The following is a 26,930-nucleotide window of genomic DNA, read 5'->3' as shown; positions in this document are numbered from 1 at the left end:
AGGAACCTCCGTGGTTTGATACTGTCAACGATTTAGGGTTAGGGCTACTATTTAGAGAAACAATGGCTCGAAACCCAGTTAGATTAGCTGATTTCACGCAATTCGGGGGACTATGGGACGAAGATCCCGATGCCCATTCGCAAAGATTTGAGGTGACTTGCGTCGCCAATGAGATAATAGATGACGACCAAAAGCTTCATATCTTCCCTGCAACATTAAAAGATGAAGCAGCGAAATGGTATGGGAATTTAGATGCTCAACATAAAGGGACCTATGCTGCCTTATCAAGAGCTTTTCTAGAAAAATTTAGACGACAAGGTTTTCAAGATAGATTGGCTCTTCAACTGGATTATCTGTCCCAAGGAGCAACTGAAAGTGTTGAACATTATATTGAGCGCATGGAGACGATCATTCGTAAGATGAATCCTGCTCCTGACGATCCCACGCAAAAACGTAAGTTTATTGATGGACTTAATCCTGAAGTTCATCAGCATGTTAGTTTACAACGACCAGCTACGTTGGCAGATGCTAAAACACATGCTAGATGGTGGGAAGAAGTGCAGCTTAGTCAACAACGACGGAGAGATCTATTAAAAGAATCTCGGACAGAATATCCAAGCACTTCAGGTGGGGTACCTAAGAACGTGTCTTATGTGACCGTTCCTTTAAATCCCTCGGTAACCGCAAGCTCAAACATGTCGAGTGTACCTCTAAATCCGTACACTTCAATTCCAGCCTATATGATGCAGACAGGAATGCCTTCTATGCCGCAATCTCAATCTCCTCTGGATGAAGCAAAAGTAGCAGATATTATTGCGAAATCTCTAGGAAAATTAAAGGAGGAAATTATGATTGCAGTACAAGCGCCTTTGAAGGAAATTTATTCGATAACGACACAAGGATCTAGTGCTCAACAATCGTCGGGAAATTCGACTTCAAACCCACCTCGATCTAATATCTGGTGTGGCAAGTGTCATGGTTACGGCCATGTGGCTACAGAGTGTCCGACGCCTTCAAGGTTAATGCCCGATCATCCACCGTTTTGCTCTTTTTGCCACAAGACTGGTCATTTAGATACAAATTGTTGGCATAAATTAGGTCAAGAGCAACAACAAGCTCGTTCAATGCAAACGAATTACAATTACATGGATCGTAATAATAGGACTTATGAGATTGGACCACCCAATCAACCTTTTAGGCCACGAGGATTGCCCACTCAGGGTAGACCCCCAGTGCCTCGAAACAATTACAACAGTGATGGCAATCGAGGGAGAAATTCTCCTTTTAGAAGAAATAATGGAAATTTTCATAATCCAATGGGACAAGGTGGTCAACAAAGACCTAGGGGACCAGTAATTTGTTATCGATGCCAACAAGAAGGTCACATAGCCACATATTGTCCAAATGCGCGTAAAAATCAAGACTATACTCCTCTTTGTAGGAGGTGCAGTGGTGAAGGACACTATGAAGAGAATTGTCCTAAGCGAGAGGATAATAAAATGTCTGACAAAGGGAAACAAACCTCTAACGAACCTTCAATGTCTGCTGCAAATTTAGTTGAAGTAGAAACAATAAGGAAAGATATTGGAGTTAAGTCAAAATTTATACCTCGCAAGGTGACTTTTAGAGTTGACCCTATGATTGGTGTTATTACTCGGGCACAAAAGCAACAACAGAAGGAGCAAGGTTTAGAGGAAGAGAGTCCACAATTAAACGGAGCAGTGAAGGATAAGTCTAAGGACATAGATCCTAATATAGAACTACCTGAATCGGATTCTCCGCAGCATTCCTCTGACCATCCATTATTACCTGTGCCCTTAGTAAATCCTAAGATTCAAGTGGGAGTAGCTCCTTTTCCCGAAAGATTGGTTCCTCCTAAGGAAAGGAGTAAAGATTATGTAGAATCCGTAAATAAGACATATGATCTTTGGGCTGCATTAGAAGAAATATAATTGACTATTAACCTTCGGCAATTGCTAGAAATAGCGCCTGTTTGTCGAAAACAACTTTACCATAAATTAGTTCGGCGTCGAAGGAAGAGGATTGAGATAAACGCTTCTAAAGTCCGTGAAAATTCTTCCAAAGGAAAAACAACTAAGGATGTAAAAATAGTAGATTTATTTGTGGACCCAGGAGCTCCAGTTATCGATACTACTATTAATGGCCATTTGCTACATGAAGTGCAGTTAGATGGTGGCTCAGCAGTTAATTTGATGACAGAACAAGCTATGCAAGAATTAGGGTTGAAGGATCTAGAACCTACTCATATTGTTTTACGTGTGGCTGATCAAAGGAAAGTAACTCCTTTGGGGTTACTGCGAAATGTGAAATCTGTAGTAGCCGGATTAGAATTTCATGTGAACTATTTGATCATTCGTTCGCAAACAAATATTTCATCATATTCTATGCTATTGGGAAGACCTTGGTTATACCAAGCAAGATGCATTCAAGACTGGTATAAAGGTTCAATTGTGATTGGTCCTCGAAATGATAGGGTTAAGATACAAGTTATTTCAAAAGGATTTTTGAAAGATTCAGGAGATGAAGCAGTTAGTGAAATGGATGAGAGATCCAACAGTGAGTTTTATGATTCAGAAATGGAGAGGACTGATCATGAAGGGCCTTATGCCTGGTTATTTAAAACACCACACCCAGCAGGAGCAGAGAAAGTGGAGGTCAATATAGTACATCAGCCTCACAAGGTAGAACAGATGGGTATTGGTGAGTATGCTGTAGCGTTTTCATCTGACAATGATTCGGATAGTGATATTACTCAGTGGTTATCCACATCCGAAGATACAACCCTCGACTGCTTAATGCTTTCAGCAGAAGAAGCAGAATATCTTGATGATTCGCTTGAAACATGTTTTCAATTATCCACGGATCAAGAAGGAAATAATCAAGAAGATGTATTTTCTGCTTACAACAGGTCGGAAGTGATTTCTATGGATGAATTAGAGGAGGAAGAAATGCCTGAGTTAATGATATCTGATGTGGCTGACATTTCAATAACCTCTTCAGAAGGTATGGGAGAAGATGATGTTACTGATAATCATAATAGTATGCTTGAGAGTAGGATTTTAGAAGCTCTTCCTTATGGGGAAAATGCTTTACCCTTTGGATTTGGACAACTGCCAGATAGAGCTAAAAGAATTTATTACTATCAGCTAGAAGCGAAGGAAAGAGAAAGGAGAAGTAGGGATAGGTGCAAACCCTTACAAAGACTACTATCTCGTGAGGATGAGGATGATTCAGCTTCGGCTTTTAACAGGTTTTCACAGACTTCTCGTGAACATCATGATAATTACGCTAGGATTATTAGAGAATTGGAAGAGGCATTGGAAGTAGAGCGTGAGGCAGCGTTGTCTGCTGTAAATGAAGCAATGAAGAAGATTACCGAGTTGCAAAAGGAAAAGGCAGAGTTTCAGTTTAGAGAAAGCCAATATCTAGATGAAATCTCGCTTTTAGAATTTTATTTAGAAGAAGAGAAATCTAAATTCAGTAGGGGTGAGTTACAGATGGACCAAGCGTTATCTATGGATACAAATTATTGGGAAGAACATGAAAACATTGATAGGTTTTTGGAAAAAAATAAATCTAAGAATACTTTTGAACCAGAGACTCAAGAGAAAAACCCTACAAATGTTCCCTGGTTGTGTCATTCTTTTAGGCGTTCGACCGGAATTGCGCAGAAGATTTATCGCTGTTCTAGGGGACCGATAATTGGTTATCAACGAGTCCAATCTGAACCTACTAAGGTTAAATTGCACAATATGCAAGCGGTGGTGTTGCCTCATCCAAAAGAAAGAGTAATGGATTTTACTATTTATGGGGATGGGCAGGAGCCACAACTTAGATGGTTTGAACCTGCAGCACCTAGGAATTTTGTGGAACTGAAACAAGTTATACATTATTTGGGCTGTCGAATTCAGGGCGAGGAGGATGAGAATCTACATTCATTAATTCTCAAGCTTAAAGATAATCAATGGTTTTGGAGTTTAGATGATCAGGAATGTCTAGAAAAGAATAACGAAATTTTACGTCGATATCGCCGTAGGTTACATGCTCAATATCCATGTAATTCAGAGCAGATACCTAGCGTAATTGACTCTGTAAGAACCTCATTTACCATGAAATCTTGTAAAAATGTAAATGTCAATAATGGCGATTTAGATAAATATGGGAAGAGATATACTGAAAAATCCTTTCCTGAGTTAGTAAATGTCTATGGAGTAGAAGTTGATGGTGCTACGCAAGATAACCTGGCTATTATTCCTTATAGGGCTTTACCCTTAGTAAATTCTGTGAATGTGGGAGAAGAAGCACCAGAGTCAAGTATTAAGAATAACCTGCTTGAAAACATATTGATGCAGATATCTGAAGATGTGCCCACAATTAAGCCACGAAGAATAGACTCTCTATTTATTGAAGAGCCTGAAGTTGAAGTAGTTAAGCTTAAAATGGCAGAAGGAAAATATTTAAATTTAGGAGACCAATTGGAATCGCCACATCGTGAAAGATTCGAAGAAGTCTTACGAGTGCATGTTGACGCTTTTGCTTGGTCATATAGGGACCTTAAGGGTATCAAAGCTGAATTATATCAGCATTTTATTGATCTAGAACCAGGCACAAAACCTGTATGTCAACGTCAATGACGAACAAACCCTGTGTATGGAGAGTTAGTGAAAGCTGAAATTACTAAGCTTTTAGATGCTGGATTCATTTATCCTGTTGCATACAGTGAATGGGTATCTCCTATTGTGGTAGTACCCAAGAAGAATAGTAAGAAGATTCGCATTTGTGTCGATTATAGAAAGCTGAATAGCAAAACATGTAAAGATCATTTTCCTTTGCCATTTACTGATCAGGTACTTGATAAGGTTGCTGGTCATGAGCTGTATTCTTTCATGGATGGATTTAGCGGTTACAACCAAGTACTAATTCATCCTGAAGATCAATCCAAAACTACATTTACTACTGAATGGGGTACATTTGCTTATAGAGTAATGCCTTTTGGTTTGTGCAATGCACCCGCAACATTTCAGAGAGTTATGATTGCAGCTTATCAAGATTTTCTACGTCAATGGATGGAAGTTTTCTTAGATGGCTTTTGTGTCTATGGTACGGCAAAAGAAATGCCTGAGCTACTAACGCAAGTATTTGAACATAGTGATGAAGTAGGTATATCTTTGAATCCTGATAAATGTGTTTTTGGAGTACCAAAAGGAACCTTATTGGGGCATATCGTTTCTAAAGAAGGTATTGCCATGGATCCGGCTAAAATTATTAAGATTTCTGCACTTCCACCTCCAACAAATCTTAAGCAATTGCGTGGATTTTTAGGACATCTAAATTATTATCGGAGATTTATTTCCGATTTTGCAAAGGTGGCATCACCGTTGACAAATCTACTACGAAAGGATACTCCTTTTATTTGGGATAATGTTTGCCAGAAAGCATTTGAATTTCTTAAACATAAGTTAATTGAAGGACCAGTACTCGCACCCCCAGATTGGACAAAAGAATTCCATATTCATGCTGATGCATCTATGTATGCTGTAGGAGCTGTTTTGTGCCAAGCAGATGATAATAAGGTGGATCATCCAATTTATTATGCGAGTTGAAATTTAAGTGATGCAGAAAGGAATTATACCACCACTGAGAAAGAATGCCTATCAATGGTATTTGCGGTGGAGAAATTTCGTCATTATTTATTAGGGAATAAGTTTACTATATATGTTGATCATGAGGCGTTAAAGTATTTGCTTAATAAAGCAGAACTTTCAGGACGTGTGATTCGTTGGATGTTGTTATTTCAAGAGTTTGATTTTCAAATAGTTACTCGTCCTGGTAGAGCTCATGTTCTAGCAGATCATCTATCACGATTATTAACATCAGACAAGGAGGAAGGTGTGGAAGATGATTTGCCGGATGCATCACTTTTTACTGTGGAGACACAAGTTCCATGGTATGATGATATTGCGAATTTTCTTAGTACTGCTCGATATCCACCTGGTGCTGATAAGCGCAGGAAACATCAGATATTAATGCAATCACGCTCCTACGGATTATTAGGGGGTTACCTTTATAAATTTTTTTCACGCGAAGGTATCTATTGACGTTGTGTAAGGGAAGATGAAGTACCAGTGGTTCTTAAGGCATTGCATGATGAGCCATGTGGTGGCCATTTTGCCGGTGAATTGACTGCAAGAAAAGTTCTATTAGCTGGTTATTGGTGGCCTACTCTATTTAAAGATACTTATTATTATTGTCGCAAATGCGATGTATGTCAAAGGACTGGTCGTCCTTCTAAGAGTTTTGCTACGCCTTTGACACCTATATTAGCATTAGCACCTTTTGAGAAATGGGGAATTGATTTTGTAGGCCCAATTGATCCGCCTACTAGATATCGATCGAATCGTTATATCTTAGTCTGTACTGAATATATTACAAAGTGGGTGGAAGCGAAAGCGCTTAAAATGGATAAAGCCATTGATGTGGCTAAGTTTATGTATGAGAATATTATTACGCGTTTTGGTTGCCCACTGGAATTAGTAAGTGACCGAGGTTCCCATTTCTTGAATGGTCTTATCAGCGAGTTAATGGAAATCTATAAAATTAAACATCGCAAATCAACACCTTATTATCCCAGAGCTAACGGTCAGGTTGAAGTAACCAATCGCATTATATGTGGGATTTTAACTAAAACGGTTGCTTCCCACAGGCGAGATTGGGATGAACGTTTATATGAAGCGTTATGGGCCTATAGAACTACTTATAAGGTGACAGTGCAAAATACACCCTTCAATTTAGTTTATGGCACTAATGCTATATTCCCTATTGAGCAAGAGTTGCCCACTTTACGAGTAGCTCTATCATTACGACTAGGTGAGGTTGAATCTTTGAAACAATGGATTTTACAATTGGTAAAGTTGGATGAGGAAAGATTATTAGCTCTACAAAGTCTAGAAGCAATGCAAAAACGTCGTAAAGCATGGCACGACCAGAATATTAAAGTACGGGAGTTTAAAGAAGGCGATTTAGTTTTACTTTATGACAGTCGTTATTATAAATTTCCTGGGAAGCTTAAAATTCGTTGGTTGGGACCTTTTAAGGTGATTAATGTTTATGATAATGGTTCTCTTGATGTGCAGGATATTAATGCTGAAAATGAGATATTTAGGGTTAATGGCCTGCGCCTTAAACATTTTGTGACTTAGGCTAGCTAGGTATAGTTAGGTTAGTAGTTACAATAATATTTTGACTAATCCACCCTTGGATGTCTTTTCTTTCTTGGGGGGGGTTTTTTAAATGGGATGCAGGTATGGCCTTTTTGTATGGATGCGCTTTACCCTCGTATTGATGCCGATAGTACTGATCCTGTTTATGCTGGACCTTACGATATTCCGCGTTTTCAGACGCATGACAGGTTTTTATATGCACCGAGAGGGGAGGCCTGTTGTGGTTCTTCTTTTGTGATTATTTTTTGTTTACAGTATCATCCACCTTTTGGTTGTAGGTCCTGTCAACGGCATTTATTTGTGCGTGCTCAGCTCTTGTGTTGGCAGTGCCGCACATACTTTCGACGCTATGGTACCACTGCCATGCAGGAAATGATTGGTTATACCTACCAGCGTCATGATTATAATAGTGTTTTTTCTCCTGAGCGCGGCGCTGGTCAGTCTAGGGTAGGCCGAGAGCAAGCAGAATTTGCGAGATATCGTTCGACTGTCTACCGCCTTACTCCATCTTACCATGATTTGCAGACTAGCGTTCCCTACCCATGTTGGGATTATATTTGTTGGTATATGGATGCGACCGAGGGGCATTCCTTAGATGCTTTACCAGTGGCCCCTATGCCCTACTATGATGATGCAGCTTCGGCTTCGCTCCATGATGTGATGGAGGTTCTTAGCGATGCACCTGATAGCGGATCTGTGACTTCTGATATGTCTACGCTAGAGGCTATTCTTGAGCATCCTATAGATGATAGTTTAGTTAATAGGTTTGACTTAGATGGAGTTGATGATTTCGGATTAGGATTATTGTTTTCACTAGAAGATCTCAGAGACTTTGAAGATTTTAGTCTAGATATTTTGTTTTCTTAGTCTTTTATGTTTTTCTTTTATTCTACATTTTGAAAAAAAAAAAACCAAACAAACAAACAAACAAACAAATATATATATCGTTTAAAAAAAAAAAACATACAATGCTTTGAGTTATTGATATCCTGTAGGTTTTCATGCACTTTAGTTTTATTTTCCACGTAGTTAGGTAGTTAGTTGCACGCACAGTCAGGATATTCCTTTCAGTGCTGGAGTTTGGGATATTTAAGTTAGTAAGATGGACAGTTCTATATGCAAGAATGGTTATCAAGTGGAGAAATATACTGCTTCTTAAACAACCAAGCAGTGGGAGCGTTATGACAGTCTAGTTGATTGCGATTGTGACATGAGTATTTGACAATTCTTTTGTACAGGAAGAAGTTTACTATTTATCTAACCCTTTAACATTGTACTGGCTAGTGTATGTTTCATGTGCAGATTTGACTATGATTTTGCGTTACACACTGTTGTATGTTTCTGATTGATTCTTGGAGTTGCAATATCCACGAACATACAAGGTTGTTTCATACCTAAACTTTTTATTTCATATTCATTTTGGAAAAAATACATGAATAAAAAATTGATGGAATGAAATTAGAGATGTCGAAGAAGAAGAAAAAAAGAAAAAACACTTAAGTAAATTACAGAGTAATTATAAATAAATATTTTAAACAAATAAGAATGATATATATACACAATTCTCTCTATATGAAGTCCACTCACAAGGGATGGGACTTAGCATTAGGGAGTGATTAAAAAAGGGGGTGACATGTGTGCATAACATAGTGAATTTCATTGTATGGGTGTCCGATTAGGAATCCTATAGAGTTTTCCCCTATCTTTTGGTCGCTTTTCTAGCGATATGTGGGATAGTTGAATAACAAGGTTCTCTCCACGAAATTTTGACTAGGAGTAGCGTGGAAGAAAGATGCTGAGCTGGTGAGTATTCTTTGCTTATCATTTGCCTAGGCAGAGTGACTAGTATTATGCGTTAGATTAGATTCCTCGAGCAAAGTTGTTGAGCTGAAATGTTTGACCGTTCAATTAAGTGATGTCTTCTTAGCTTCTTAGTTGATCCTTAAAAAAAAAAAAAACAACAACAAAACAATCCTTAAAATCCAATCCAAATATTAAAAGTTCGGAAGAGTCTATATATTTATTCTTTTAAAGAAAGAAAGCAAGAAGAAAAAGAAAAGAAAAGAAAAAAACACCCTGAGACTACAGGGTTTGAAAAAAAAAACAACCAAAAGAAGATAACCATCGCCTCTGAGGTCCTGGTAGGCTGTAGGGATTTCCTTGACGGGTGCCCTGCGTCCGATACCTTGTATCTCTTTGGGGTGGGACCTTTTGGGAAAGAGAATCAATGTATATACTCTTTTGACATTAAAAAAAAAAACCATTAAAACATAAACTTAAAAGAAGAGCCTTGGACAATTAGAAGTTACGAACCATTGGCTGGTTGTTCTAGTAGAACATGGAGGGTTAGCAGCTAAACCCTAGGAGTCCTATTTAGTGTTGTAGTATTAGTTTACCTTGTTTGGGTTCTTTGCTAAGTAACGACCTTATCAGTGATGCTATTTCAGAAGCAATATTTTTAGTAGGATAGTAGTGTGGCAATTTATTGCCTAGAGGGATTATTGTTGTTTAGCGGCTCTAGACAGTTTCCTAGTTGGTATATTCTATGCAATGGATGAAGCTCTGTTATGCATTTCAGTGGGGAGAGTGAGTAAGGGAGAATGTTAGTTTGCATAAGTTTTTATACAATTTACTTGGAATGTTTGTATGGTTTGTGTTTTAATAGGACACCAACAAGTATTTTTTCCTATTTTTTTAGTGTCTACTAGTTGTCCATGTGTGGTTATGCAGGTGATGTAGTTGTGCTCGCGAGGACGCTTCGCAATTAAGTGGAGGAGAGTATATTTTTCTTTCAAAGTTGCGTAGCAGTGCTCGTGGTAGCAGTGTTGGTGATGCTGAATGTTCGTGATGTAGCTGTGCTCGCGAGGACGCTTCGCATTTCAGTGGGGGAGAAATGACAACACCTAAAAACATGCCATTTATTGCAACAATTTTTTGGCAAAACTGTATACAATTGACACCTTATTACTAAATTTTTACATGAATTCAATGCAGATGCGGTGTTCGTTGTTGCTGTCTTTGGAGGCCGTGTCCTTGCAGTCTAGCTAGGAGATGAATCTATGGGAAAGTTCTTGTATGAGAGGAAGGTGGAGTTTTAGATAAAAATTTGATAGGTCTACTTAGTGAATCTTAGCTATGACTGTTTAAAATTTTACTGTAGGGATTATTACTACTTAGAGGAGATAGGACCTTGTTATAAATTAGGAGTTTTTGGGGGAATTTTAAACAAACCACAAGGTCTTGACAAGTTGATAGGATATCTTAGTATTAATCTCAGGGATGGAGGATTTCATTAGTTATGCTACCTCCTACCTCCTAATGATGAAATTCTTTATGAAAAATACATAGCATTATGATTGTGATTATTGTCTACAGTAATACTGTAGTGATGATCAAGGGGTGATCATTAGATCATTGATGATTATTATGGAGATTTCTTTGAGGAGGTGTTGAATATCAGATTCAAGAGAATAGACTCTTGGCAAGGACGAAGTAATCCAAAGGGGACTGCTTTGCTACTAGGCAATTCCCTATGGAGGCCAACATGGGTGTTATCAAGGTAATTTGTAAATCACCCATGTGCGTCAAGGTAACCATTAGCAGCCTTTGACCATGTTGAATATGTCTTATAAGCTTTTTGTCAAGGCTTTGGCACTCAAAATTAAGTGATTACTAGCTTAAGTCATCCACCCCGAGCATTATGGCTTCATTTTTTTTAATCAGAAGATAGAAAATGCCATCCCTAGCCTTGCAACAGCTATTGACTAAGCAATGATTGGTGGACAGGACTACCTCTTAGTGAATGGATTTTGAAAAGGCATGTAATCACATTCCTTAGGATTTCATCTGCATTTACCTCGAAGCAATGGTCTTTGGAAGGAAGTTCTCTAGAATGATTATGACACTCCTTTCAAGTGTAGAAGTTAAGAGTATCCATTAATGGGGCGATCTCCAAATCCTTTGAGCTCAAAAGGTCTATGAGACAAGGTTGTCACGTAGCCCTGCTTCTCTATGCCATAGAAATCAGCCATTGCTAAGAAGATTAGACCAGGTATTAGTACCAAGAGGGACCTTGCAAAGCCTAAACATGCACGATGTTAGGGCAAGTAGTAAATCAATTCTTCGTGGAGGATAACTCCAACATCATCACGGCCCAATGAAGTCAACTCAACACATTGTTTGAATCTTTTCAAGACTTCTCTGGCCTATCAGGCTCAATAATAAGCAAGACCAAATTTGAAGTGTTGTATCTAATGACACCTTTGAATGGCTTCCACTATTAGGCTAGAAGATAATTAAGAAATGGGAGGTTTTTAGATACCTTGGATTGCCCCTTGTTAGGCATGGGGATCACTATTAACTAGTGCTTCAACTGGCTAAAGACTAAAATGGCTTCAAAATTACAAAATTGGAATGTAGAAGCTATTGCTTTAGGGGTAAGGTTCCTCATCTTAAGTTCTATACTAATGGTTATAGTTATCTTTGTAGCTAGCATCTTTACCTTCAGCAAATAGGCATGGAATGAACTTGGAGAGGTACTCAATCGCTTCTTGTGGGCTAGAGGAGATGCCCAAGCTAGGCATGCCATTTTCATGGGACATTGTCACTCATAATAGTAAGGGGGGGCAGTTACATTTTGGGGGGTCTCTCTCTCTCGTATCCTTCGATTGGTCGCCGAATTCCCTGCTCTACGTATCTCCCGATTCCTGCAAGCCCTTCTCTCTGTTCGCCCCAGACCCTCTGTCTCTTTGGCGTTTTGCAAATTGGGGCCTCCTTCCATGGTGGGCTTGGCCTCCGCCCCTTTTTCTGCAATGGGTCTTCATCTCCCACTCTAGGTCCGCCATCCGCCCATTATTCCATGACGTGTTTCTCTGTTTAATTGGTATGCGCGTGCGGATTAGTCTCTGCATCCATTTTCATTAAGGATGTGGCGAAAGTTATTGGTTAAAAAAAAAGAAAGAAAGAAAGGGGGAAACGGTTAAGAATCGGAAGAAGGGTGAGAGAGAGAGGTACTACCATGGAGAAGGATGCAGCAGTCACAATGCTTACTAAGGAGACCACGCCACGACACGAAGAGAGAGAGATGGCTTGGAACGTCTTCCAATTCTGCACCGGGCTACGGATCGGCAGACATTGACACTAGGGGAGAGAGCGTGAGAGAGAGAGAGAGAGGTTCGCAGACACACAGTGGAATGTCGTATCTTCTCCCTCACCTCCATTCCGGATGAGCAGTTGATCAAGCCATCCTCGCAGAGGAAGAGCGCACCGTCGTCATCAGATTCGGGCATGACTGGGACGAGACTACGAAGAGAGAGAGAGAGAGAGAGAGAGAGCGTGCGTGTGCGTGGACAGAGTTTCTGATTTCTCAGATCTTTATTGGTTTCTGATGTACAAGTGTGGCCGTGTATATGCCCATTGATTGCACAAGATCGTGTGCATCTCTGTCGTGTGTGTGAGAGAGGGAGAGAGATCAACACTTCCCCCCTGCCTTAATGGCTGTCGTTGGACTTGCTGGGCCCGTCTCGTTCCCTCCGTGACATCCCCGAAGAGCCCACCAAGACCACCTCCTCCATCATTGAGAAAGCTGCAGGATTCCTTCGAGACTTCCAGCCCATCAAGAGAATCCATTCGCACCTCTGCGCATTTCACTTCTATGCCTACGACTTGAAAAGATAGAGCCTGTTGTGCTGTCGGGCCAACGCATGCTTTGATTTCGAAAACTCGGAATATTATTGTTCCGATCTTCAGATATCCTTCAGTCCTGTAGATCATAAGTTATATCAGTTGAATCGAGTGCCTTAGAGACCCAAAAGAAATCTCAAGCTCACTCGAAAGGGCATGTCAGGTCGAGTTGAAGACATTGACAGAGAGAGAGAGAATAAAAACTTGGTCATTTGGCAAGAAGGGAGAGATAATTATGAAGGGGGGGGCGCTATCAAGGAAGAAAGAAGAGAGGGCGCCTCATTGCACTTAATGATTCGTTGTAAAGAATGAAGAACCATCTCCATGGAAGCCTAAACAAGATTGGAAGATCGTTGCAGACATCAATGGAATCCCCATGTCTCTTCTACTTCACCATGCCTTCCCTATAATAGCCAATTTAGAGCTTCAATACACTGGTATAATCTGAAGTTATAGGCAGGAATAGCATCTGGGGTAATTGTGGGGAAGCAAAACAAAATGATGAGCTCCCATTTGAATCGACTGGATAGAAGACAGACATTGGCTGGACTGTAGGGGGACACGGTCTCCAAGGACGTGACGACGACCCGCGGTTTTACACGTAAGTGTCTTAATTCGTTTATCTAAAATAAATGATATGGCATGATAATTTCTTTAGTTTAATATTTTAAAATATGTCTTTAAATCTGTTTTCTCATGCTACATGGTTGTTTGCATTTATCTAAACTGGTTTTTATTTATTAAAAATCAAAAACAGTCGAAAACACTAAAAAATGACTCAAAATTATCATAAATAAAATTTTATAAAATTACTGACTAAAAATGTTTAAGTTCTGGTATTTTTCCTATAAAGCTTATGAGTCAAGGAATTTACTGAATTTCTATCAAGATTTTTAAAGATGTTTTGTTATATTTAAAAATTAGAAAAGAGTTATATTTAGGGAAAAAGCATAGTTTTCCTTTACGTAAAATGTGTTATTTATTGATATAAACTATGGATTCTTAGTGAAATATTGGAAACAAAATCTCTGATTTGTTAGTGCATTTATGTTGTAAGGGTTAAAGTAAAGAAACAACAATTTAATAATATTTTACTAAAATATGCTTGTATAAAGATATGGTGTTTTGGTTTTGATAAGAGAAATTACACATGCCGTGGACATTTATGAAACATGGGAGGGTATAAATAAATTAAAAAAATTAACAACACTTTATAATAATTTATAATGTTATGTTGCAGTTACAAAATTTAGTTTAAATTAAAACCAAAATAAAATCAAATAATTTAACGATTGGATGGCATGGGGGAAAAAGCCTCAGCACATATATTAGATTTTTACATGTTATTCATTTTACAACCAATTTCTTAAATACATGGAGTGGAGGGCCACTAGGATAATTTAAAGAAAACTAAGGGGATATACGGGATTTAAAATGAACGTTGTATGTGAACCATAAGAGTGTGGAAAGAACTTGTTTTATCATGCTGATACTGGTTATAGAAGAGGCAAAGAAAGGACGTGATTTTCGCAGAACGAAAAAAATTATTTAAAAATTAAAAGCAACGACGAAATTTATATGGAGTGGGAAACGTCTACCAAGGGAGATTAAAATTTAGGGGTTTATGGTACGTCAGAAAATTTGATTTGAATGTTTGTTTAAAATTAAACAAATAAAAATAATTAATTTTAATCAGGTGGAGAAAAACATAAAAAGGAATTTTAAACGGAGATATACAAATAGATCTAAGAGATCTATATCCCTGAAACAACCTTTCCAAAGTCAAACATTAAAAACATTTCCTAGATAAACCGGCCACCAGCATGGCAGGAGAACATTATGAGGAGCTGCCTCTGAGAGATGGGGAGAAACCATAGTTATCTTAGGTTTAGCAATTTAGTGCCCAGTATAATTTATTGAAGTTTAGAATCTTTGCAGTTGGACTACTACAAACAACGTTGTAGATATTAGGGAAGGCTAAGTCGAGTCAAATTAAAACAATTAGTGCAAATAATCACTTGTTTAGTGCAACAACTCTTAGGAGTTGGCTTGTTAACCTGGGTAAAAGTGGCTTGGTCTTTGGCCAGTCACCTTGATAGGTACATCATCAAGAAATGGAAGAGTAAGTTGTGGAATAAAGTCCCTTAAGACTTTGAGCATGGCATTCATCATATGGACTACGGAGTTTGTTGCACCTTTTGGTAGAGTTCACATGCGGACCAATCCAAGAGGTGTCTTAATTGTGGTAATGTCTCAGCTTTCTAATGAAAGTTGAAATTGGTCATATCTTGAATATAGGTTGCCCATGGAATAAATTTCTCTACCTTGCAAAAGCTTCAGTAAACTTGTTAACAATTGGATCCGAACCCAACATTTCAAATTGTGACATGATTAATAGGCTGTTGTAGATCTTAGATGAATCGTAAAGATCCATTTCTCTTGGGTACGGTAAACCATCGATTTGAGTAAGGTGCTGAAGAAGGTTCTAAAATATTCATTTTGATATTCTCATTTAGAAGTTCCAATAATTTGGGCAAATGCGTCCTTGGAAAGTGAATGGGCTTGAGGTTCCAAGGCACATGTGGGATCGTAAAAATGACCATAGGAGCCACAATATTTGGATCCACACAGCCTATTTCACTTGGTTGAAATGCAAAAGCTTTTCCATGTTTCATTAGCATTTGCATAAAAGAGTGTTTGTCAGCTGCCGTGAAAGAAAAAATTTTCATCTATTTTGAGCTCTTTTATACTTTCAAATGTGAACTTGTGACCAAGGTTGGAAGGATCACGAAGACTTGGCAATTTGCTACCTTATTAGCCAACCCTTCACTTTCAAAAGGCAGTGGGACTACCACAGGCTTGAATTTCTTATACACCGTCTTGTATTTTTTCTCCACTTGCACTTCAGCCTTGTTGAGTAAACCAATGTCTTCCTACTCAACAAATTCTTGAATTGTTTGATAAAAATCCAATGTACATACTTCTATGGATTGATTTTCAGCTTGATTTTTTGTATGAGTAGCTGCATATATTTTAGCCAATGTGTCTGTAATAATCAATCCAAAAAAACAAAACCCGAAATATCTTCATTTTCAGCCATCATGTCATACATTTTTAGCACCCTTTTTACATGCCATAAATATTTTCTTTCAGCTTTAGTCATGTATCATTTCTACAGCAAAATATTATAAGACCCTAGATCCCGTGCAAAAGAAATTTGAAGTAATCTCCCACAACCAAATTTTTTTTGGCCTAAGTGCTCCATCCTCATGTAATAACAATATCATCCAAATTCACCACTACCCTAAGCTTGACAACTCAGCCCCCAAGAGGGAGTGTTGTAGTAGGGCAACTACTCAATTCTTAGAGAAACTAATTTGTAATTAGAACTCGCCAACCTTGGTCTAAGGTGTAGCACCACTAACTTGTGATTTAGACACAAGAGCATATGACCTTGCAAGCTTGTTGCACGAGATAGGTGTCAATACCTAACTTGAGGGATTATATCTCTCATCATATGGTATTTCTTGATCAAGATATAGGGTTTGGGAGTCCTATTGACCCCAATCCAAAACCCTAATCCTACTAGGCTGATAAACATTTTGGCACTAGGGTCCCTAAATTCCTTGCCAAAGTCTAACATTTGGTCATCTGATCCTTAGGGTGAGAACCCTAGATCATTCTTGCACGGTTGTTTTGATAACCCTAACATTTCGTGAATGTGAGTACAACTTTTAAGATCGAAAATATTAAATTGGCATCCTAAGTGCGATACTAAGTAGAATTTTATCATGATTTAACCCAACCTAGCACATTGAGGTGACCATCGTATGCTAGTTAATCATACCTTTATGAATTTCATGTAAGCTACTCAATTACACACGAATTACTTAGTTGATCTAACTAACTTACGATTAAAGATTATCTTCCCTTTAAAGATGCAAATACTTTCTTCTAAACTTGCAAGCACTTAAAAGATGTAAGCAACTACAAGATATATGAGATGTATCATTCCATGTGAATATGCAATTTCAAGACCATAGGCCATTCACCTTTATGCAACTATAGGATCTACAATGATCTTTCCATCTTTCCTTGCCCTATACGATTTTGATTGACATTAAAAACTACCTCCTATAACCCTTACATTTATGCATCGAATTCAAAGCTTTTGTATTTTAATGAAGATGCATCCTTTCTCCAATTGTGAACTTTGATAAAAGAACTCTATGCGTGGATGCATCATTCCTTTATGACCAAATGCCAACAAATACATCATTGATTTAATCCTTCATTTACCCCTTCACTTAGCCTAAAATGTATCTATCATTTCATGCGAGTTGCATACTGTATGCCCTTTTGTCAAAGTTCATAGATCTTTTCCTTTCATTGCAACTATTTATTCATCCTCAAACAACCTTCTACAATTATCCTATATATGAGTCACAGCAAGGAATTTATTTCATATGTGCTATATGCCCCTTCCTTTCCAACAATGTGAACCTCCCAATATGTAAGAACATCTTAAAAGTGCATTTAACTTATATGTGTGATGCAACAAGGATGTCTTTGCATAAGTGCATCTTTAACTTGTGTATCATATGTTCAAATGCGACTACCCTTGATCATGGAAGTGCAAGCATTAAAAGTACCTCGTCATGCAACTGAACTTTTTACATCGAAGAAAAATATATAAATTTTCCAACACATTTAAGTTTTCTATGTGAATTAAAACATGTTTTATGCATCCTTCCCATGCGAAGATATTTTTCGGAACCTGGGCATTTAATATCGGGATGTTGTCCACTCTCGTGCTTGGGGTGGAAGCTCCCACACGTGCTCCTCTCGATTTTATCTTAGAAGCCATTGGTGGAAATAATATCGAATCAATGAACTCTCCCTTGGTCCCCTTTTACGGATTCTGAAATTGCTTACTGCCCGAGATCTCCTTCGCAACACGGGAAATAGGCCTTGCGGGACACGATCTATGAAATCCAAACATCGCGGGTGAACTTGGTATAGTGGAGCTGCAATAGAAGCTTCTCAAGCTTTTGACTCTCAAAGATGACATGAATGATGATGATGACGAATGGGGTGATGATGGTGAGGATGATGATGATGAATTGCGTGAGGATGATGAGGACGATGGTGATGGTGGCAACTTGACGGCATGGCGGCAGGTTGACGGCGCAGGCAACAGGGCCGGACGATCCCCTTGAAGAAAGGGAGGGGGGGTTTATATAAGGTGGAGGTGGGGGGAATGGTTAAAGGAGTGGGGGGGGGGGGGGTGGCCACATAGGTGGCAGTCGCATGCCTTCCTCCTCATGCCCCTCCATAAACTCCTACACACACACTCTCTCTCCCCGCCATGCAACAGAGAAGGAGAGATAAATTTTTTTAAATTTACAATTATTCATTATCCTTTTTCTTGGAGGCGAGTTTCTGCAGAGTGACTTGCGGTTTATAAGCACACGGTTCCTTATGCACAACGTGGGGGGGATGATATTGTTGTTACACGAGGATGGAGCACTTAGGCCAAATTTTTTTTGGTTGCGGGGGATTACTTCAAATTGCTTTTGCACGAGATATAGGGTCTTATAATATTTTTTTGTAGAAATATTACATTCTCTTCCCCTTAGAGGAATCGAGATGTCCTCATCTTGAGAAGATCTGGGGGTATTGTTGGTTGAGAGTACGTTCATCCATCCAGGTGGCATCCTCTTCGGGATAATCTTTTCACTGGATGAGGTATTCTCTCAAGGTCCAGGATCTCAAATGCCTCCCCCTAACATCTAGGATTCTGTCAGGTCATAGCTCAAGGACTCTTGGCTAGACATTACAATTTGTTGATCATCAAGCACATGACTAGGGTTAGGTACATACTTTTTCAATAGGTTGACATGGAATACATTATGAGCTTTTAGGTTTTCAGGGAGTTGAAGTGTGTAAGCATTATGACTTAGGCACTTGAGAATCTTGTAGGGTCCACAATACCTTGGGCTTATCTTTTTTCACTCACCCAAGGATAGGGAACTGCTCTTTGGACGTACGTGAATGAAGACCATATCACCTTCAACGAAGGATCTGTCTTGTCGTTTCAAGTCCGTATAAGCCTTCTGTCTATCCTTGGCGGCTTAGATGTTGTGTCTTATTGATTTGATTTGGTCATCCATGTCTTCTAGCATCTGCTTTGAAGCTTTAACCCTCAAGGTTGGATCCGAAAAGCTCAAGGGAGTACGACAATGTTGAGATGACAAGCTCAACACATGCGGACATTGGTGATGGACCTCCTGGTTAGATGGGTCCATATATCTACCCTTAGCACATCGGTGGTCATTATGACTCTTACATGACCACTGACTCATTACTTATTATATTCAGGTTGTTACATCTATTTACAGCTGGCATAGTTATAGCGCCAGTCAACTAGTGTAGTCGGTTATGCATTGTTTGTCTTAGTAGGCCACTTTCCTTTATATTGTATCTTATCTATACTTTGTGTACATTGTAAAGTGTGTGTATGAAGAAGAAGAAACCAACAAGAAAACGTTTTGGCCTTCATCTCTCTTCTTATCTCTTGAGTGAGCTTCTCCTTGTGCATTCTGTGTGTGTTCGATGCAGCATCTTGAGCAAGTCCCCCCACCACGCGATTCTTGACATGGTATCAGAGCCGCGCCACTGAGAGAGATTGATTTTGAAGGCTGAAGTGAAGGAGAAGAAGCAAGGTTTGAGCAAGCAAGCCACAGGTAAGAAGCTCTCCCATTCTTCCACTCTTTCTCTTGGACAGTGCCTGTGGAGGCACCAGAAGTAGGGCAGAGCAAAAAAAATCTCAGATTGCAGTGAGATTTGGTGTGCATGAAAGCATTGTGTATTTTGCAAATAAGGCATTTAGGGCTTTTCCGCTGTTATTTTGGGCATCTGAGACCGTTTTAGGCCCCATTTTAGAGCCACAAGGTTGCGGACAACAGTTTCAGGGTACACTGTGATTTCAGCTATTTTGATCGAAAGTAGGTGCATAGGTTACATATTGCGAATCTGTAATTCTTGAGGTGTTAGCAAGAAGAAAACATAAGGTTTATATGCAAACAAGTTGCAGATTGCATGTATTGTTGAGCAGACAGTGAAAAACACTGTCTGGTGTATTGCTGTGCACTACAGGTCAAGGGTTGCAGAAGATTTGCTTGCTGTTTGGTATTAGTTTTGTGATAATGGTAGAAAACAGTGGAAGCCCCATCATTGAGAAGATCGACAAGAACAACTACCCTTCATGGAAGTTCCGTGTCATGAACTTTCTTATTGGAAAAGGCCTCTACGAGTTTGTTTCAGGTGAAGAAAAGGAGCCAGAGGTGAGTGATCCTCCAACTGCAGAAGAGACAAAGGAACGAAAGGAATGGAATGCAAAAGACAAGAAGGTCATGTATTGGCTGTCTGTAGTAATTGACAATAATATGCTGGGATATAGAAATGCAGAGAATTCATATGCAGCTTGGACCATACTTGAAAGTATGTTTTTCGTAAATACAAAGGCACGAAAGATTCAACTCAAGCAAGAGTTGAATACATTGAAGAAAGGGAAGATGTCTATCAATGAGTATGCACTGAAGGTAAGGAGCATTGCAGATGCATTGGCAGCCATTGATGCAATACTCGATAATGATGATTTGGTGTTATCTACCTTGGGTGGACTTAACAATGAAAAGGCTTGGAAGTCTTTTGTAACTTCCATATATGTCAGAAAGCCATTTCCAAATTTCGATGAGTTGGTCTCCCTTATGATCACTGAAGAGATCAACATGTAGAGTAAGACATCTGAAAGAAGTGGTGAATAGGTCAAAGCATTCTACTCTAGTTCAGGAAGGGGACGTGGCAGGTTCTCTTCAAGAGGCCGTGGTACAGAACGTGGTAGTGACAACCAACAAAACAGATTGAATCATCAATTTGGCGATATGCAGGTTTCAGGAGATCGTGGTAACTTTAGAGGCAGGAGGAGCTTTAGAGGAAGAGGTGGATGGCAGAAAAGAGGTTCTAACAACTATGGTATTGTGTGTCACTACTATGGCAAAACAGGTCATATTGCAGCCCAATGTTATGCTAAGAAAGATAATATTCGCAGTTATAAGTTGCAGCAAGGAAACTATGCATCGTCTTCACGACAGAATGAAGACAAAAATGAATGTCTGTTTGTTATGCAGCATATGCTAAATGCTGTTACAGGAAAGGGAACACATGATGATGTTTAGTATGTTGATCCAGGTGCATCCAATCATATGACCAGCCATGTAGAATAGTTTGGAGGGATGCAGGATTTGCAAAATGCTGTGCACACGGGTGATGACTCATGCCACCCAATTTCACACATTGGAAAAGTTTCCTTGTCCTTGCATGATGGTAAGACAAAGAGTCTTTCAGATGTATTACATGTGCCATCTATTACAAAGAACTTAGTTTCAGTTGGGCAGATGGTAGAGCAAGGGCTGCAAGTCAGATTTAATGCAAAGGGCTGCTTTGTAGAAGACTTCAATGACAAGTGCATGTTAGTTGCAAAGGGAAGTAGAGTTGGTTTACTCTAGATGTTGGAATTCCTACTATGAATGCTGCTATGTATGCTAAAGGAAAAGGTGTTGTTGCAGATATTGAAATTTGGCACAAACGCATTGGACATGCAAATATATAAAGGTTGAAATTAATGCAGTCCAAAGGGTTGGTTACAGGTTTGCCTACATTTAGAGTTGCAGAATTTCATAAGGTATGCGAAGCATGTTAGTTTGGTAAGCAGGCAAGAGAACCCTTTTCACATGACAGAGATATAAGCAAAAATATCCTTGATGTTGTGCATACAGACATTTGGGGGCCTACACAAAATGTATCTCTTGGAGGCAGTTCATACTTTGTCACATTCATTAATGATTGTTCTAGAAAGCTGTGGGTATATTTTATGAAGGAAAAGAGTGAAGTGTTTGAGCACTTTAGAACTTTCAAGGCTGCAGTTGAAAGAGAAACAAGCTTGAAAGTAAAGTGCTTGAGGTCACATGGAGGGGGAGAGTACCTCTCAAATGAGTTCAGTGATTTTCTGAGATCTCATGGGATAAAGAGACAATTCACATGTAGGTATACCCCACAGCAAAATGGTGTTGTAGAAAGGAAAAACAGGCATATTGCAGAAGTTGCACACGCCTTGATGGCTGAAAAGAGTATGCCTAAGCATTTTGGTTTGAGGTTGTTCATACTGCTGTTTATATTATGAACAAAACTCCCACAATTGCAGTTCATGGGATGACTCCTGAAGAATGCTTTACTAGCAAGAAGCTTGATGTATCACACTTAAAGATATTTGGCTGTGTTGCATATGTTCATGTGCCAGATGAGCTATGGAAAAAGCTTGATCCAAAGGTAGAAAAATGTCTCTTTATTAGATACTCTTTAAAGTAGAAAGAGTATCGCTGTTATAACCCTGTCACATGTAAGTTCAGAGTGAGCAGGGATGTTATCTTTGATGAAATGAGCAGTTGGTATGCATCTAGTGGTGATGCATTAGATGATGATGATGATCATGACACTCATGTGCAAGCTGAAAAGCAAGAATTACGGACTCTTAGTGGGCCAGAGACATCATCTGGTAGTCCTTGGTCTGGGAGACTAAGGAGTAGCTCTACATCTTCAGGTGCATCTAGTAGCACTACAAGTAAAGACAAAGGAAAGAATAAAGTGTCAGAAGGCATTGATGCAGTTCTTAATGGAGACTCCAGTGGCTCAGACAGCTTGGATGATGAGCTTGGCATTCCTTCAGTGAGGACACCAAGTGTACAGAGAGCTCATAATAATGTAGAGGCTCCATTGAGTGATCCGATGGTATGCAGATCTAGCAAGGTCAAATACCCTATTAAAAGATTTGGTTTTGAAGGTTATGCAGCTCACCATTATGCTTATATGGTGAAACTAGTTGAGGATGTTGAGCCCACTTTTTTTGAGGATGCTGTTGGTCATACGCATTGGGATGCAGCAATGGATGAGGAGATGGCTGCATTAGAGGCCAATAAGACTTTGGATCTAGTATCATTGCCAAAGGGCAAGAAAGCTATTGGATGTAAGTGGGTTTATAAGATTAAGCACAATGCAGATGGTTCTATTAGTAGGTACAAAGCTAGGCTGGTTGCAAAAGGATATGCCCAAACATATGGCATAGATTATGATAAAACCTTCAGTCCAGTTGCTAGGATGGCAACTGTTAGATGTGTGATTGCTTTGGCAGCAGCCAAAGATTGGAGGTTGCAGCAAATGGATGTGAAGAATGCCTTCTTGCATGGTGATTTGTAGGAAGAAGTGTATATGGATCAGACATCAGGTTATGAAGATTTAGAGCATCCCACATATGTGTGCAAGTTGAAGAAGGTGCTCTATGGGCTCAAGCAAGCACCTAGAGCATGGTCTGACAAGATCAGAGAGTATCTTGTCAATATTGGCTTTTATGTTTCTGATGCTGATCACTCACTTTATGTGAGAAAGGGAGATGCAGGTTTGGTCATCATAGTCATCTATGTGGATGACTTGATTATTACAGGTGATAGTGATAGTGGGATTGCTGAAGTCAAGGATTTTTTGAAGAAGAAGTTTGAGATGAAGGATTTAGGTGAGCTAAGGTACTTCCTTGGCATTGAGGTGATCAAATGTGATGATGGTATATGGATGTCCCAAAGATAGTGTGGCTTGGATATGTTGTCCAAGTATGGTATGACAGCATGCAGACCACTTTCAGTCTCGTTGGAGCAGAATGTAAAGTTGAGTGCTAATGTTGGGGATGAGATAGAAGACCCTACTATGTTTAGGAGGATAGTGGGGAGTTTTATCTACATGACTATTACAAGGCCAGACTTGAGCTACACTGTTGGTCTTGTGAGTCAGTTTATGCAAGTACCTAGAAAGCCACATTTGGATGCAGTTAGACGCATATTGAGATATGTGAAGTCCACATTACATTATGGACTTTTCTATGAGGCAGGTACAGATGTACATGTGTTTGGATATACAGTTGCAGATTGGGCTGGTAGTATGTCTGATAGAAGATCTACTAGCAGATACATGTTCTCTCTTGGTAGTGCAGCAGTTACTTGGAGCAGCAAAAAGCAATCTACAGTTGCTGTGTTGAGTACAGAGGCTGAGTATAGAGATGCTTCTGTTGTAGCATGTGAGGTAGTATGGCTAGAAAAGTTATTGGCTGATTTAGATGTGCAGGTGGAAGGTCTAGTTGTCATTTATTGTGACAACATGAGCAGTATACAGTTGGCTAGGAACCCTGTGTTCCATGCCAGGACAAAACATATTGAGGTACACTACCATGTTGTGAGAGAGAAGGTACTAGCAGGTGAGATTGACTTGGTGTATGTCAGCACATAGGATTAGATAGCTGACATCTTCACGAAGGCATTGGGTACATAGAAGCTTTAAAAGTTTCGAAGCTTACTTGGAGTTGCAGAGATACAGTTGAGCTTGATGGAGAGTGTTGAGATGACAAGCTCAACACATGCGGACATTGATGATGGAATGCCTGGTTAGATGGGTCCACACATCTACACTTAGCACGTCGGTGGTCATTATGACTCTCACATGGCCACTGACTCATTACTTATTATATTCAGATTGTTACACCTATTTACAGCTGGCATAGTTATAGCGCCAGTTGACTAGTGTAGTCGGTTATGCATTGTTTGGCTTAGTAGGCCACTTTCCTTTATGTTGTATCTTATCTATACTTTGTGTACATTGTTAAGTGTGTGGAAGAAGAAGAAGAAACCAGCAAGAAAACGTTTTGGCCTCCATCTCTTTTCTTGTCTCTTGAGTGAGCTTCTCCTTGTGCATTCTGTGTGTGTTCAATGCAACATCTTGAGCAAGTCCCCCCACCATGTGATTCTTGATAGAAAATTGTGCCCATACAATGCTTGGAAAGGGGTCATCTGAATGCTTTGTTGGTAAGAAGCATTGTAGGAAAACTCAACCAAAGGCAAATATTGAATCCACTTTTTGGGTTCGCGACAGTAGTGTGCTCTAAGCATATCTTTGATGACTTGGTTGACTCGTTCCGTTTGACTATCGGTTTGGGGATGGTAAGTTGTACTGAAACAAAGCTGAGTCCCAATGGCCTCGAAGATGGCCCTCCAGAAATGTGAGGTGAAGAGAGAGTCACGATCACTAATGATTCTTCTGGGTAACCCATGCAGTTTGAATATTTTCTTGTTGAATAACCTTGCGATGTCTGAGGCTTTGTAGTTTGTCTTAACAAGGATAAGATGTGCAACCTTGGTGAGCATATCTACCACAACCATAATGGAGTTGTATCCTCCCTGAACTTGGGGCAGGTCAACAACAAAGTCTATACTAATGAATTCCTCCTTGAACTTGGGGTAGGTCAACAACAAAGTCCATACTATTGAATTCCCATTTCATTTGGGAAATGTCAAGTGGTTGTAATTTCCTTGGCATTTTGACATGTCTGGCCTTAATGCATTGACAAGGCAAACATTTCGTGACATATTTGAGAACGTCACCTTTGAGCCTATCCCAATAATAGCTCTTCCTGACCACATTAAGGGACTTGGCATAGCTAGGATGTCCCAAGAAAGGGGAGTCATGGGCTTCCTAAAGTATCTTCTGCTTGAGTGATTGGCTTGCCGGGATACATAATCTTGTCCTAAAGTAAACAATTCCACTATTGATAGAGAATTCTTGATACTTCGTTTTTAGCTTCGGGTCTTGATCTTTAATGGGGATCTCCCTTAGCAATTTCTAATAGGTTGGGTCATGACATGCCTCTTCTCTAGCTAGCTCAAGAATTGGGTTGTTTGGCATTGATATCTTTGTGGCTAGAGATTTTGATGTTGATGGATCCTCCAAGATCAGAGAATTTAGAAATACCTTGCGACTGAGTGCATCCGCAACTACGTTGTCCTTTCTAGGCCGGTATTTGATTTCAAAATCATATTCTTCCAATACTTCGACCCATCGGCGTTGCCTCATATTGAGCTCATTCTAGGTGAAAATCCATTTAAGACTCTTGTGGTTGGTCACTAAGGCAAATTTGTTACCCAACAAGTAGTGTCTCCAAAGTTTGAGAGCATGGATGATAGCTAACATCTCCAAATTGTGGGTAGCATAATTCCTTTCATGGCTCTTCAGCCTCCTTGAAGAGTATGCTATGGGATGACCTTCTTGTATAAGCATACATCCTAAGGCAAGTGCGCTAGCATCAGTTTTCACTTCAAACTCCTTACTAAGATCAAGAAGTTTCAGGATGGGTGCTGATACCAAGCTTTGCTTTAGTTGTCAAAGTTGGTTTGTTCAGCAGGTGACCATAAAATTACTACTTGCTTCCTTAGTAGATCAGTCAGAGGCGTTGCAATCAAAGAATAGTTTTTGATAAAGACCCTGTACCATCCTGTCAATCCAAGAAAACTACGTATTTCTTTGACAAAAGTTGGTGTTGGCCATTCCAGAACGTCTCTGACCTTGGACAGATCCACTAAAATTCCTTTCCTTGATACAATGAATGCCAGATATTCAATCTGTCGCTTGAAAAATGCACACTTCTTCTTCTTGGCATAAAGCTTGTGTGCTCTCATTGTTTCAAGGACAATGTGAAGCTAGGATTCATGATATTTTTCCTGCTTGGAGTGGACTAGGGTATTGTCAAAGAAGACGAGTATGAAGTCATCAAGATAGGGCCTAAAGATATCCTGCATTAACCTATTGAAGGTAGCAGGAGCATTTGTCAGCCCGAATGACATAACTAGGAATTCAAAGTATCCATACCTTGTGCTGAATGCGGTCTTTGGGATATCTTCTTCCTTGATCCTTATCTGATAATATCCAGACCTGAGATCTATCTTAGAGAAGATCTTCGCACCTTGAAGACGGTCAAGAAGTTCATCTATTCTTGGAATCGGGTATTTGTTTTTAATGGTTAATTGATTCAACCCTCTGTAGTCAATGCACAGCCGAAGCGTTCCATCTTTCTTC

This window comes from Lygodium microphyllum, chromosome 27 (genome assembly GCF_053477565.2).
Source record: "Lygodium microphyllum isolate KBCC chromosome 27, Lygodium_microphyllum_v1.1.10, whole genome shotgun sequence".
Classification (NCBI taxonomy): Eukaryota; Viridiplantae; Streptophyta; class Polypodiopsida; order Schizaeales; family Lygodiaceae; genus Lygodium; species Lygodium microphyllum.
Note: the sequence above shows the minus strand (reverse complement) of the source record.